Source organism: Diabrotica undecimpunctata, chromosome 2, assembly GCF_040954645.1.
Source record: "Diabrotica undecimpunctata isolate CICGRU chromosome 2, icDiaUnde3, whole genome shotgun sequence".
Classification (NCBI taxonomy): domain Eukaryota; kingdom Metazoa; phylum Arthropoda; class Insecta; order Coleoptera; family Chrysomelidae; genus Diabrotica; species Diabrotica undecimpunctata.
In genome coordinates, this window is record NC_092804.1 from 163,098,303 (window position 1) to 163,113,187 (window position 14,885).

The window sequence follows — 14,885 nt, forward strand, 5'->3', positions numbered from 1 at the left end:
ATCTTGGAGCGGGGCTTGGCTGTCATTTTATATGTTTTACGTTTAAGATTTAGTTTTGACATATGACAGCTAGCTTTATTATTTTTGACATCTGGTAAATATCTAATCCTATTTGAGATTTTGTTTTGTTTAAAAAAAAAAAGGTTAACCACTATGCATAGTTTTAATTAAAAAGATAATTTTTTATTTATATTGATTTATTTCTGTACAAATGGAATTAGGCAGTCCATGTTGCGAGAATGCATAACTTACGATGGACGAAAAAAATTACACATTGGAGGCCAGGAGCAGACAAACGTAGTAGAGAAAGACCACCTACACGTTGGGATGACGACATAAGCGTCACCTTAATGTTAAAAACTCTTCTCTTCTTCTTTTTATGTAGACCGTCTTTTGTTGTCTTTACTATTTCATTTGATGTCTTTCGGCTTATATGATCGTTCTATTCTACTCTTCTTTTTCTTACCAGTTCTTGATGTTTTTCACCTTACATCTATGTCGTATTTTCGTACTTCTAGTTCTGTCCCCAAGTGTTTTTATCTTTGCTCTTTCTAACAACCTGTTTGTGACAGGTCGTGTTTCTGCCGCGTATGTTATTATTGGTCTGATGACTGTTTTGTAAATTCTGCCTTTTATTTCTTGCCCGATATTTTTATTTCTCCATAGGTTTCATTCAGGTAACCTGTGGCTCCGTTTGCTTTATTTAATTGATCTTCCACTTCTCTTTAGAGTTTTCTATAGCTATATAATGTGATGCCTAGATATTTAAACTCCATATGTTTTTCTATTATCTGACCTTAAATCTTTAATTTACTGATTATCTTTATCTACTTTATCTTAGTAAATTTACTGATACACCCATGCATTTTGTCTCTTTTTGTGACAATTAGCACGTTAAATTTTCTGGCGGTTATATTAAATTGGTGCATCATACGTTGTAAATCATCTTCATTTTGGGGGAGTAGTATTGCGTCGTCGGCATAGCAGATTATTTTAAGCTGTTTTCACTCATTTGGTATCCGTTTTTAGTTCTTTCTTTTTTTATTATGTCATCCATAATCAGGTTAAACAATAGAGGACTCAGGAAATCTGTCTTACCCCATTGCCTGCTTAAAAGGGTCAGTTAGTTCTTTTTCTACCGTTACTTTTATTGTGTTATTATGGTGTATAACGTCCTTTAATTTGACCAGATCAAATGCCTTCTTAAGTTCTACGAAACATAGATATACCGGTGTATTTTATTCTAAATACTTGACTTCTCTTGCGCTGGCCTCATTATAAATATAGCATCGGGACATGATCTTCCTGACCTAAAACCTTGTTGTTCTTTTGCTAGTGTTACAATGTCATTCAATTTATTTGTTATTACTTTGGTTGTTGATTTTAGTGTTGTGTTTGATAAATTATTTCCTCTGTAATTTTCCGGGTTCGATTATCTCCCTTTTTGAAAAGGGAGATAAATTGGTATTAGGATGCTTGATCTCTATTCTTGAGAACTTCTGTTTTGCTCTATTATTTTTGGGATTATTTTAATAGTCATTAGATCAGATTTGGTCCTCCGTACTTTGGGAGTTTGTTCGGGAGTCTGTCCTCTCCTGGTTATTTTTAATTTCCTTAATGGTTAATTGCGTTTTAAATAATAATTTAAAACGCAAAATCTATCCAAAATCTTTGCTTGTATGTTTTTACAATTTTTGATAAACTAAAATGATAAATTTATGGCGTAACTTACACAGCTTACGTAAATTTATTTAATTAATTATATTATTCATTTAATTGTCTAAACAAAGATTCAAAAATAAAACACTAATTTATCACATAAGAAGCCTCATCCTAAATTTATTTTTTATCTGAAATATATTTTTGTCTCCTTGGCAAACGTGGTTAGAAACAAAACATAACAAAACACGAGATTCGCGGCCTCCAATCTAAACAAGAGAAGCCCATAATTGGCGAGGTGTGTGCTATCTTCTTGTCGAGATTTGACGATAACTTGAGAGCGCTAGAAAGAGACGACAAAAAAGGAAAATGGAAAGGTCGTAGTAATGGGAGGAAGAAAAGGTAAACTTAAAATATTATTACTGTTTGTGTGAAAAACATAAAAATATTGATATTCTTTAGTAAATCTCTGAAAATACTCCATTAACTTAAAGCCATAATTTTGGAGTTCCTGGCTAAATTTAAATTGTATCCATTTGCGTGTTGGCGTTCATTGAATACAGGTTATTAATACAAGTTAGTAGGAAAATAATAATTAGTTAATTAAATTAAAACTTTAGTTTTTTCATCTTTAAAATCATCTTAAAAAATGTAATAGCAAAAAATACGATAAATTGCCTTCTAACTACAAATTATTCATATATATTATTCTATATACAAACATTAGTTTGTTTCTTGAGTACGATTTCCGAAGTGAAAATTGAAACGTCAATAAACTTACTTTAACCTTTAATTGTGGCTTATTCCCATTTAAAATGCCGCAAGAAAATAGCTTCAGAACAATATTGAGTTCTCACCAATTATTATACAAAAACCTGCCAAAATAAAATCAAGAAAATCTAAGTTAACTGATTATGACTGTAACACTAATAATCAAGAATCTATCTCCATTATTAATAAACTTGTAAATATATCACAGAATCGTTTTCACTCGATGTAACCTGACTTACTGAATTTCTCATAAACTCCTTAGGCATCAACGACCCTCTTATACAGGAAAGGAAATTTACTACTCACGTACCCTCCTTAATAAAAGAACTTGCCCTTATCTCATCATCCAGCCTTAAAAGTCCACTGCTGAACATAGGCCTCTTCGTGGTGTTTCCAATCCCGTCTATCTTTTGGCACTCTCACCTAGTTTTTGTTTTGTCTTTTTAAATCGTCAGCACATCGTCATTCTAGCTATGAATCCTGCCCATCTCCATTTTAGTCTCGTTATCCTTACGATGAAGTAAGTCATTAATCTCTCCTTTCTTCTCCGTGTTTGGATTCTCAGTTTGGTAGCCGAGACTTTTGTAAGTATTTCTGCTTGATATGTAAACACTGGGAAGACGCATTCATCAAATACTTTTCTCTTCAGGCATGTGGACAGCTCACTTTCAAAAGTTTCTCCCAGTTCCTCTGAGAATCGTTGAATCCAAAATTGGATTTATTAACATTCCATTTATTTTGGCAATTCTGATTCAATTTAAGTTCTAGATCAACATCATCTTAGGCTCTATATAATATATTAGCCCAGTCTGGATAAAAAAAAGGTCGACAAATGATTCGCAGATATCTGAATGATAACTGTTTCAGCTCCGATTTTTTTTGAGATCGGAACTTTAAATTGAAACACGTAAGAAAAATTTACATTATCTCGGTTTTAATTGCTGCTAGAAGCCTCTTTTTTTTAATCTGGGGCAGCTCGTCGAAATATGAATAACTACATAGTTTTCACTGACCGGGAAATATGGGAAACGTAGGAAAAATTAAGTCCATTTAAAATTCACCGTAAAAACTTACTTTTTTTTAATTTGACTGGAATAGTCTGTCGCAGTATTAATAATAATGATATAATTTTAATTCCCCGGAATATCGGAAAATCCCGGAAAATCAACATATAAATTGAAAGCAAAACTTTATGCAGTGAAAAAATTTAAATAAACTAAATGTCACAACCATAAAAAAAATATAAAGAACTAAGGGAAGATTATTTAAAAATTATGACAATAGATGAAAATTGATATTTTAGATTCTACGACTAATTCATCAATCTGTTTGCTTTGCAACTTGTAGAAAGCACAGTGGTAAATATTTGAATTCAGTTTTGACAAGTAGGAAATCTTATGATTCCTCTTGTTGTTAATAATGACAATATTCTTAAATTGTGCACTAACTAATACTTTAAAAAAGTCTTACGTTATAGCAGCTTTACACAACAAATTGAAAGGTCGACGAAACAAATGAAGATCCAAGATAAAGAGGAAAAATATATAAACTTTGAAAACGGAGACTTTGGCATAAATTCTAAAAAGAAAAACAAAAAGTCTTTAAATACTTAACAAGAAATATTTAAATTATTTTCTAATATTTATACTAAATAATTGTATTATTCCCCTGGAGTCAGTATTATGTCAGACTGAAGTCACAGATGATATTCTGATATTTTATATTTATATACGGCTTCTATACCTATACTGTATTAATTACTTTACATTATTAAAATTCCTTGAGCAATTGATTTACTCCACGGTTATGAACCACAGCCGGGTAAGGAATAGAAGCGTAGAACCGAAAACCACAGAGATAAGGGATGACACGACTACATTAGCTTTCCACGAAAATTCGATTTAAATTTCCTCGGTCCCGACGCGCCACCTTATAAAATTTTCTTTTGTTGGGACGCCATTAGAATTTATATTATTGTTTATGGTTTATAGGAGAGAATGGAGAAAAGGCCCATCAACGACCTTTTTCTTCCCAGATTTGGATCGACTTGTTAGCCGGCATATCTTAAGCGGGTCCTTTTAGCCCTTGGTGTTGACAATGCATCTAAACGAATAAAGTAAAAGTAATTTGATATAAAAGCAACTGCAATATTATAGATAAAAACTGACAGCAAAGTTAAAAGGTGTAAGTGTTACTCATAATAACAACCATGATATTTTTATATAACCGTTTTAATCGACCATTTCTCTACGATACGAGAGTTCACGGAGATCTTAAGTATGCAACTTTAGCAACTACATATTACTAGAATCAAAGATAGAGGGTACCTTAGGACGTAAAAAGACGTCATGGCTGCGTAATAATCGCCAATGGACAGAAATCTATAGTTTGAATCATTTAGAGATAAATTTGTACTGATTTCAATTTCAATAAATGCTTGACCAATCGGCACCACCGTCATTCCACTTGGTTGCCGGATTGATTTCGAAAGATATGGGAGCAATTTGAAGCTGGATTTAAATTGGGTAGTGATCAGAACCTAAAGTGTCTTGATATCCGGACCAGTTTACCAAATCTGCCAAAAAAGGGGAGATAAGAGTTAAATCAACTGCAGAGTGATTACCATTGGGATTAACTCTAGTGGGCGATCCATCATTTAAAGTAATTAGTTCCAAAAAATCCTAATCTTCTGTTAAAATCTTTTCCCCGCGATCTTCCGGAATAGGATCCCACCTGTAATGGTGTACATTAAAATCGCCGCAAAAAATTGTACGAGAGATATCAAACTGTTCCAATAAATTTAACCAATCTTTTTTTGTGGCTGCTATATCTGAAGGTTTGTATACTGAAACGAAAGAAATGTTTATATCTGCAATATACTGCACATACGTCAATGTCTCTTACAAAATTTTTGATTATTACACTTTCTTGATAGTTAATTGTTTGTAAGATAAGAGTACCAACTATGCCATATCCGTCATCACGGCATATTTTAATGAAATTATATCCCTTTATATTAAAAGTATCATTAGACTTAAGCTAAGTTTTGGAAAGTATGATAATATCAACATCGTTTTTATTAATGTAATTTAACGAATTATTTTTATTAGATATAATTGATCTGCTATTCCACTGCAAAATTACCAATTGGTTCTTTATTGTTTGTTTATTAGCCATTTTTAAAGTTTAATCAGTAAAATAGCTTTTCACTTGAATCTGATCCACTATATGTTTCCATGGCATCATTTGGATCACTTGGAGCAAAGGCACTTTTTACAAAGTCCCTGATATTAGATTCCATGAGAGTATTTGGTGCTAATTGAAATTTTTTTGAAATTTATTTATGAAGGAAGTAACTAACATTATAGTTTTCTCTTTATAGTCCATAAATTCTATTCTGTAGGGTTTAGGTATAATTTGTTTAGATTTTTGACTAGGTTTATATGATTTTTTACAGGCATCATATCAGGTGAAGGAGAGGTGAGGTTGGGTATGTTCGTTTAATTGCTTTAATAGTATTGGCTTTAGAAGCTGGTTTTAGTTTTTTTTTAAGTAATATTAGACGATGTACTGTCGCCAGAAATATTCTATCTACGTTCTTCCATTATTTGGTTTTAAATAGGAGCTATTTCCTGTTCTATTTACGATAAAAAAAAAAGCAAAAGTATTTAATACTTCAAGTATTCCTTAAGACATCAGAAGAGGAGCACAAGCAATAACTTATATTGCCACAAGATTCAAATGCCTTATACAGGAAACAATGTAACATATCCTGAACATGGTGCACTGCAAAGAATATTTACAAATAACAAAAAATAAATGTTGTTTGAAATGTGATGTGCAAAATATTTATTTTCTTATTTTATTCTGAAAGTTATAAAATATAGATAATCAGATGATGGAAATACATATTTTTCTTGGGATGGCACCTCGAGCTCCTCTGATCGCGTTTGTAACTGCCGTAATATGTTCCTTATCGCCTATTAGGCGATAAATACCGACACTCCCTGACTGATAATGATGATAACACTTTAACCGAGGAGAGGACATGTAGCGAAACATTAAGGCCCCTTTCTCATAGGTAGAATTTGTGTGGAAAATAAAAACGTCTCTTAGAATTACAACCTAGCTGACAAATCGCTTAAATGTGTATTAAAATGTAAGAAATTTTGGTCATTTTAATTCTAGACTAAATTCCTGCTCTCAGTATGAGTATGTAAATCACCAGGCTTTACAGCGTTAGGCTTCATAATTAGAATTTCTATGTTTACATGATGTTAAGTCTATTTAATTAATTTCTATTTTTTTGTAGAAAATAGAATAGTACGAATAGCAAGAGACAAATCGCCAAATGGAAGAAGATCATTGGGACGACCGAGGAAAAGATGGTCAGACAACGTCAATTGAGGCTAAAAACCGATGTAAAACAGGCATTTTGCCTATTTATAAAGTACAAAGAAGAAGAAGATATGTTTTTGTTTGAATCTCTTCTTCAATACTGCTTGTTTCTTGAATACTGCAAGTGATTTGATCACTTATATAATCACATTTATATGTTTCTATGTTGAAAGAGTTTAAAATCAGTTGCATTTAATAAATGGCAGTTTTTACCTCAAAACGAACTATTGGCTTTTGATGCACTCGTCAATTATTTTTTGGAGAGCTTCTTCGAAATGTAATTTGGTTAGGTTCTGCGGTTTTAATCTGATGAGCTTTCTGTCCATTTTACATTCTCGCAATTCTCTCTTATCCTCTCATAATATCCATTTTTTCTTTTTTCTACCACTTTCTATTTTATTTTTGTTACACTGATACTTTGAAACTTTACGCCATGGTGATGGTGCAAATTATGGTGAATATTTTAATGTTATTTTATTGTTTTAAGAGGATGAAAAGAGTTTAAAAAAGGATCAAAGGCTACGTTAAGAGCAGCAGGGTATGGGGCACTTGGACGAGACAGGGTGACGTCACTGTGGTAAGCGTTGAATCTGCATTAACAGCCGAGCATGAACCTTAGCTACGATCGGAACCATTTGTCAACTGTCAACTCTTCTTCTTTTCTTTGTCTAATGTCAACTGTCAATTCTTTTCGTCGGTTAACTGTCAATTTTTTTCGTGGGTTAACTGTCAATTATTGTTTTTTTATGTAGCTAATGTTAGAAGGAAGCCACAGACCAATGGGAACAAAGTCCCATCCACAACAAAGTCCCGTCAACCAACGCCACAAACGATTATGGATGATAATAATAATAAATGTACAAGGTGTTGAAGAAGAAGGCCTTACAACATAGGAAACATTAAATAAAACGACGTGTGGCATATGCCACAGGCATGACAGACATATTTTGCTGTTTAACGATTTAAAACTGTGACACGTGCGAAAACAGTAACGAGTTGCATAATATATTTTATCTATAACGACCAAGTAATTTTTGTTTTGTTTGAACAAGTTTTTATTGTACTTTCGGTCATCCTAAGAATATATATTGGTCATAGACAATTCTTCAATAGACATCAGGCAACATTTTCCAACAATAACACGAGAGGCTCTTTTGCTTTAAATGTGTTAACGCAACGATGCAGAGACATAAATGTAGATGTATATGTATGTTTTATTGACTATCGAAAAGCATTTGACTGCGTTAACCATCAAAAGATAATCGAAATTCTGAGAACAACTGGAGTAGACGAACAAGACTTGCGAATTATTTCAGAACTATACTGGCACCAAACGACAACAATTGAAATAGAGCACACAACATCCGAAGATATACAAATCCGAACGAGGAGTGAGACAGGATTGCGTCTTATCACCACTACTGTTTAATTTGTATTCAGAGTCTATATTCAGAGAAGCATTAGACGAGGTCCAAAGTGGAATTAAGATTAACGGAATCAGCATAGACAACCTCAGATATACTGATGATACCGTCTTAATAGCAAGTAACGCACAAGAACTGCAAAATATAATAAATGCCGTAGTTCACCACAGCGAAATGTTCGGTGTACATCTAAACGTTTCCAAAACTAAAACTTTGGTATTCTCAAAGACACCAATAAACGTACATGTGTATGCCAAGGGTCAAATAATAAAACAGGTAAATTCCATAAAATATTTGGGAGCAAATATCAGTAGTCAGTGTAATCCAAAAAAAGAAATCCTATCAAGAATCGAACTAGCAAGGAAAGAATTCATAAGTACGAAAAGATTCTTTACAAAATCAGACCTTAGTCTGCAGCTTATAATCCGAATGATCAGATGTTACGGTTTTTCTGTCTTACTGTATGGCTGTGAAAGTTGGACAATGGACTCTGAAATAGAAAAAAAAATAAATGCCTTTGAGATGTATATATACAGACGAATGTTGAGAATTCCATGGATACAAAGAGTTACTAATGTTGAGGTACTTCGTCGCATGTGTAAACAAAAAGAATTACTAAGAATAATCAAAAAAAGGGAAATGTAATACTTGGGTCATGTGTTGAGAGGTAAAAGATTAAGTTTAGTTTAAGATTAAGAATTAGTTTAACTTATACTGGAAGGAAAAGTACAGGGCAAAAGATCAGTAGGAAGACGCCAGAACTCGTGGCTGAAAGACCTAAGGAGATGGTTCGACTGCTCATCCGCAGAAATCTTTCACGCAGCAGTTTCCAAAACTATTTGGATCCAATTGCCATTTGGATCGCCAACCTTCGAAAGCAGACGGCACCATGAGAAGAACAGTTTCCCCTGATCATGTTTACAAAATGACAATGTCGGTGAAATGCAATTCGGATTCCGCAATTCCATGGGTACACGTGAAGCACTTTTCACCTTACAAGTCCTACTTTAGAGATGCCGCGATGTCAGTTGTGATGTCTATATTTGTTTTATTGACCACGCCAAGCATTTGACCGTTGTCAGCACCAGAAGATGGTCACCGCACTACAAAGAGTAGGATTGGATGAGAATAACATTCTCATCATCATGAATTTATACTGGAACCAGCGTGCTCAAGTCAAGGTCGAAGACCAGCTGACCGACCAAGTGAAGATCATGCGAGGAGTAAGGCAAGGATGTGTGCTATCGCTGACTCTTTTCAATATATACTCTGAGGAGATTTTTAATGAAGCCCTCACAAACCTAGACATGGGAATCCGAGTGAACGGTGAATACATCAATAATATCCGCTACGCCGATGACACTGTGTTACTAGAAACCAGCCTAAACGATTTGCAGGCCTTACTAGACCGAGTGCGAACTGTGAGCGTAACATACGGACTGAACCTTAATATTAAGAAAACTAAATTCATGGTTGTCAGCCGTACAAATTTAGATCCCGGGGCACTAATGGCAGGTAGCGAAGAGATCCAGAGAGTCGACAGATTAACTTACCTCGGAACTACCCTCAACGTACAATGGGACTACGCTCAAGAGATTAGATCCAGAATTGAAATGGCACGGTCTACATTTATTAAGTTGAGATCCTTGCTGTGCTGCAGTGATCTCAGTTTGGGAACCAAGATGCGGATAGTGAGGTGCTACGTTCTTCCAGTGTTACTATATGGAGTTGAAGCCTGGACACTGACGCAAGCCACTGAAAAACGAATCGAAGCCTTCGAGATGTGGATATACAGAAGGATACTAAAAATATCTTATGTGGACCATGTCACCAACGTTGAGGTCCTGCAGCGCATGACAAAAGAAAAAGAAGTGCTTAGTTTAATTAAACAACGTAAGCTTGAGTACCTCGGCCACGTGATGCAGAACGAAGAAAAATATCGAATTCTTTAACTCGTTATCCAGGTTAAAGTATTTGGCAGAAGAGGACCGGGACGCCGTCGTATCTCGTGGTTGAAAAATCTCCGACAATGGTTTGGGATGACCTCAGCGGAGCTGTTTCGCAGAGCAGTCAACAAAACCATGATAGCCTTGATGATCGCCAACATCCGGACCGGATAAGGCACTGAAGAAGAAGAATGTTTACAAAACATACGGAATGCACTGTATATACTAACCTAAGTCGAGATCATACTTTGCAGATTTGGATTATGATAAAAAAATTTTAATAAAATCCTTTAAAAAAAGGTATATAAAGGTTTTAAAGGATTTTATTAAAATTTTTTAATATATGGTATATAGCCAACTACAGGAACTTAGTTTCCTTGTGGATTATGATAAACTTATCGGATGTATGGTGACTACAGGCAAAAAAAAAAAGCATATTTAGAAGCCAATAAAACTCAAAACTTGCCATGACTGAAATGGAACTTTCACCATGACACCAGGACATATTTAAATAAAAAAGATACATTTAACATTTTATCTCTTTTTAACAGGTAGGAGAGTAACCCGTTTTAAAGGTAATTTTTCTGGTGAATACTAATTTAAAGTTTTTTTAAAGCGACATAAGACTCTATTTTAGGTTTTCAGCTAACACTAAGAATGTTTTTCAAATATCTTTTTAAGTTTCACTAGCTAGTGCGTAGTAATTAATAACAAATAAAAAATACTAACCGCCATTACCACTGACCCTTAATGCCCAGGACCTGTCGTGAAAGATTAAATACCATAGGATTTAAGCACTAAGAGCTGTGCAAGAAGAGAGAGCGAGAGACGTAGTGTAGGAGGGCCAATATGAACGGCTGGTAAACATGAAAAGGCAATTTTAAAGATTAAAATTATGAGGTATTGATAAGGGCTATTAAAGAAAACGAGTTGAGAGATAAATACCAAAAGGGCGATTTATTGCGAGGTAAAACTGCGGTTTATTCGATTACTTCTTGAGGATTCGCAGATTAATCTTCAAATTGGTTTAAGGTCCTCATTAAGGCAATTATAGAAAACGTTTGAAGTATATGAAGACGGTTTTTTTTCATTAAAATATTTCTTAAATAAAATTTTTCTTATCAATAAAAATATATATCGCTGTATAGGAAGAAAATCGTCATACATCTTTTACATCTCTCAGTCAATCCTCATTTTATAGTTTTTTTGCATAAAAAATTGTAAAGTAAGGTTATTCTTGTTTTAAAAAATAACATAGACCTAATTGTTAAATGATATATTATGTTATTTTTAACTTGGTGCTAGTATACAAGACATAATATAAAATGTGTCAATTATATTGCGAGGTTTTTATTAATCGCAGAATTATGAGTTCCTTGTTTATCGAAATAATTTTGATTCGACGTCATTATTGATCTTCTTCTTCTAGTTCCATGACCGTTATCGATCGTTGGATATCATGTTGGCTACCATATTCGCTATCGTGACTTTATTGACAGCAGCTCTAAATAATGATGTAGTTGATTTTCCATACCACTGCCTTAGATTTTTCAGCCATGATGTTCTTCTTCTACCAGGACCACGTACAGCTTGGATCTTTCCCTGAATGATCAGATGTAAAGGATCATATTTTTCAGGGTGTCTCATAATGTGACCGAAGTATTCCAGCTTGAGTTTCTTTATTATATTGACCAGTTGTGTTGTTTGGTTTAGCCGTCTAAGGACCTCCTCATTTCTAACTCGACCTAGCTTATTTTCAGTAGTCGTATGTATACCCACATCTCAAAGGCTGTCAAGCGTTTAAGGATAGCCTCAGTTAGAGTCCACGCTTCCACTCCATACAGCAGGACAGGAAAGATGTAGTAAGATGTCATTCGAACTCTAAGGTTAATGCTAAGATCGTGACTGCAAAGTACGTTTCTCATTTTTACAAAGGCAGCTCGGGCTTGTTATATTCGGCTTTTTTCTGCGGTTGGATCCCAGCTCTCATTGATATTATTGACGAGATACACGAGTTTCTCTACTCTGTCCAGTGTGGCATCTCCGACTTTTATACCGTCATCGTGTATATAATTTTGTTTGCTAACTATCATATATTTAGTTTTCTTAACGTTGAGTTTTAATCCATACTGATCACACGTCTCTTTTATTTTGTTCATTAGATTTTGAAGGTCTTCTCCGTAATTAGCAAGCATTAAGGTATCGTCGGCATATCTAATATTGTTGACGCTTACTTCATTCACAATAATACCTTCGGTTGTCTCCATTAAGGCTTCCTTAAATATTTTCTCCGAATATAAGTTAAAAAGTAAAGGAGACAATATACAGCCTTGTCTCACTCCTCTTTTTATATTTATTTCATCGGACAGTTCTTGTTCAACCTTTATTCTTGCCACTTGATTCCAGTATAGATTTGTAATTATTCGTAGATCTCTATCGTCCAATCCAGCTATTTCCAATATTTCTAGCATTTTATTATGTCGGACTTTGTCAAAAGCCTTTTCAAAATCGATTGCACAAATGTACACATGTACGCATTATTGATGAGAATAATAGAATCAAATATATATAAATTCACCATGTACTTCAAACCAATATTTTTATTTCTTTTGAAAAAACTTGTTGCCGCGAAAGTCTAAAGGTTTTTACTAAAAAATAAACAAACAAATACTACAGCACGCTACATTATAGATGATTTGATTTAGTTGTAAATTGAACGAAAAAAAAAATAAACTTACTTTTGAGTATAAAAACAAAAATATGTCTTATGTGTGGTTAATAAACTTAAAATAGGAAAAGGTTATAGATTTTGTAAAGCAAGAAATATCTTAGAAGAACATAGCTGCAGTGGTAGACGTAAAATAGGCGGTTCTGTCAAAAACCTATGACAGGCATCAGGAAATGGGAACGCTTAAGAATGGACAAAGACAAAGTCGTCAAAAAGTAACAACAGATCACCACGATCGTTTAATTTTCCAAATACTTAGCTAGAAGAGCTACAGGTGTAAGTGTAACTGATGTAAAAAAGATTTCGTACTCAAGAAATATATAGCAGAAGAAAGTGCTATTAGACTTCCGTAAATCAATCACTGTTCAGGAGGGGATTGCTTGCTCACCCGACCTTAACTCTATAAAGCATTTGTGAAATAAGCTTAAAAAATAATAAAAGCTCTCCGGGATAATCCGCAAAAACCACACAACTAGTGTAAGCTGCTCTTAAAAAAATGAAACACCTTATCACGACTAAATGTTGACAACTTGTCCAGGATCATGCCCAGAGTGACGACAAAACAATATTAGATTCACGCCCAAACCCCAACCCCCAATAATAAAAAATAACAGATGATTCCATATAAGTTTGGTTGTGCTTTGTTTATAAACTTCAGAATACCTATTAATTAGGTTTAGGAAAATTGATTATTCAACTGGCCGAAAGCAGTGCAACATGGAACGTAAAAGAAACTAACAACAATGAATTGATTTTACTTACTTTTTAATGGTCATAGATTTTGAAATCGTTTTGAAAGGAATAAAAAATATCTGTTGTAAGTTTTGTCTAAAGTTGATCGTTTTCTATTTAAAAATAATTTAAAACTTAAAAAAACGCAAAATGACGATTTTCAAGACTTAAAAACTATATAAAATGGCTTCGATCTGGACGCAATAGCGACATCTGATAAATAAATCCGTATATAAGTGGATACACAAACGCACTGTACGTGAAATCAAATCTTAACTGTCTTTTCTTTTTATTCTGATTTACTCTTTATGAGTACGAGACCAATTCGCTAAGGACTTTGGCTTAGTTGAGGAGATATGTTGTGGAATGCAATTTTAGATTCCCCATGTCTCTGATAACATCTTTATCAACGTCTGTTTTGCCTTGCAATTCTTAGAAGGCACAGATTAACGCAGCAATCTGAACTTGGTTTCGAAAATTAGTTTACGGATTTATATATATATATATATATATATATATATATATATATATATATATATATATATATATATATATATATACCGGTTGTGGTAACCGCAGAGCTACTGAATCCACCCCGCACCAGGCAGTATTGCTAAGACACTATGGAACAGAGCTAGAAGTACAGATATACGACGTAGATGCAAGGTGAAAAACATCGAGAACTGGGTAAGAAATAGAAGAGTATAATAAAACGATCATATGAACCGATGGCAACAAATAGATAAGACGGCAAGAGACGGTTCCTTCCTTAAAAGGTAGACGATCAGATGGAACAACAACTTACTGAAGGCACATTGAAAAACAGTCAGAGTCTTGTTTACATAAAAAGAAGAAAATGAAGAAGAAAAAGAAACCTATTTCGAAATGTTTCCTGAAACTAACGATAAAGTCTATGAAGAAATTTATTTTCTCCTAAATGGTTTCTAGTGTAATAAACAATTTGTTTCGCAATGATAAACCAAAATTCCAATGTCACGATTAAATCTTCAAGAATAATATATGAAGAACTGTAAAGATAAATTAACGTAATTTTACATTTTTTCCAATCACCTGTATCAAATTTTGATTAATCATTTTCTTTATACTTCTTGCGTGCTTATTACTCGATATTCATCACAAGTACTAAATCCTCTGGTTGATAAATAATAATTTGTACTTGTATTACAGCACATTACTTATGACTATGGTCACTTATCAATATCAGAT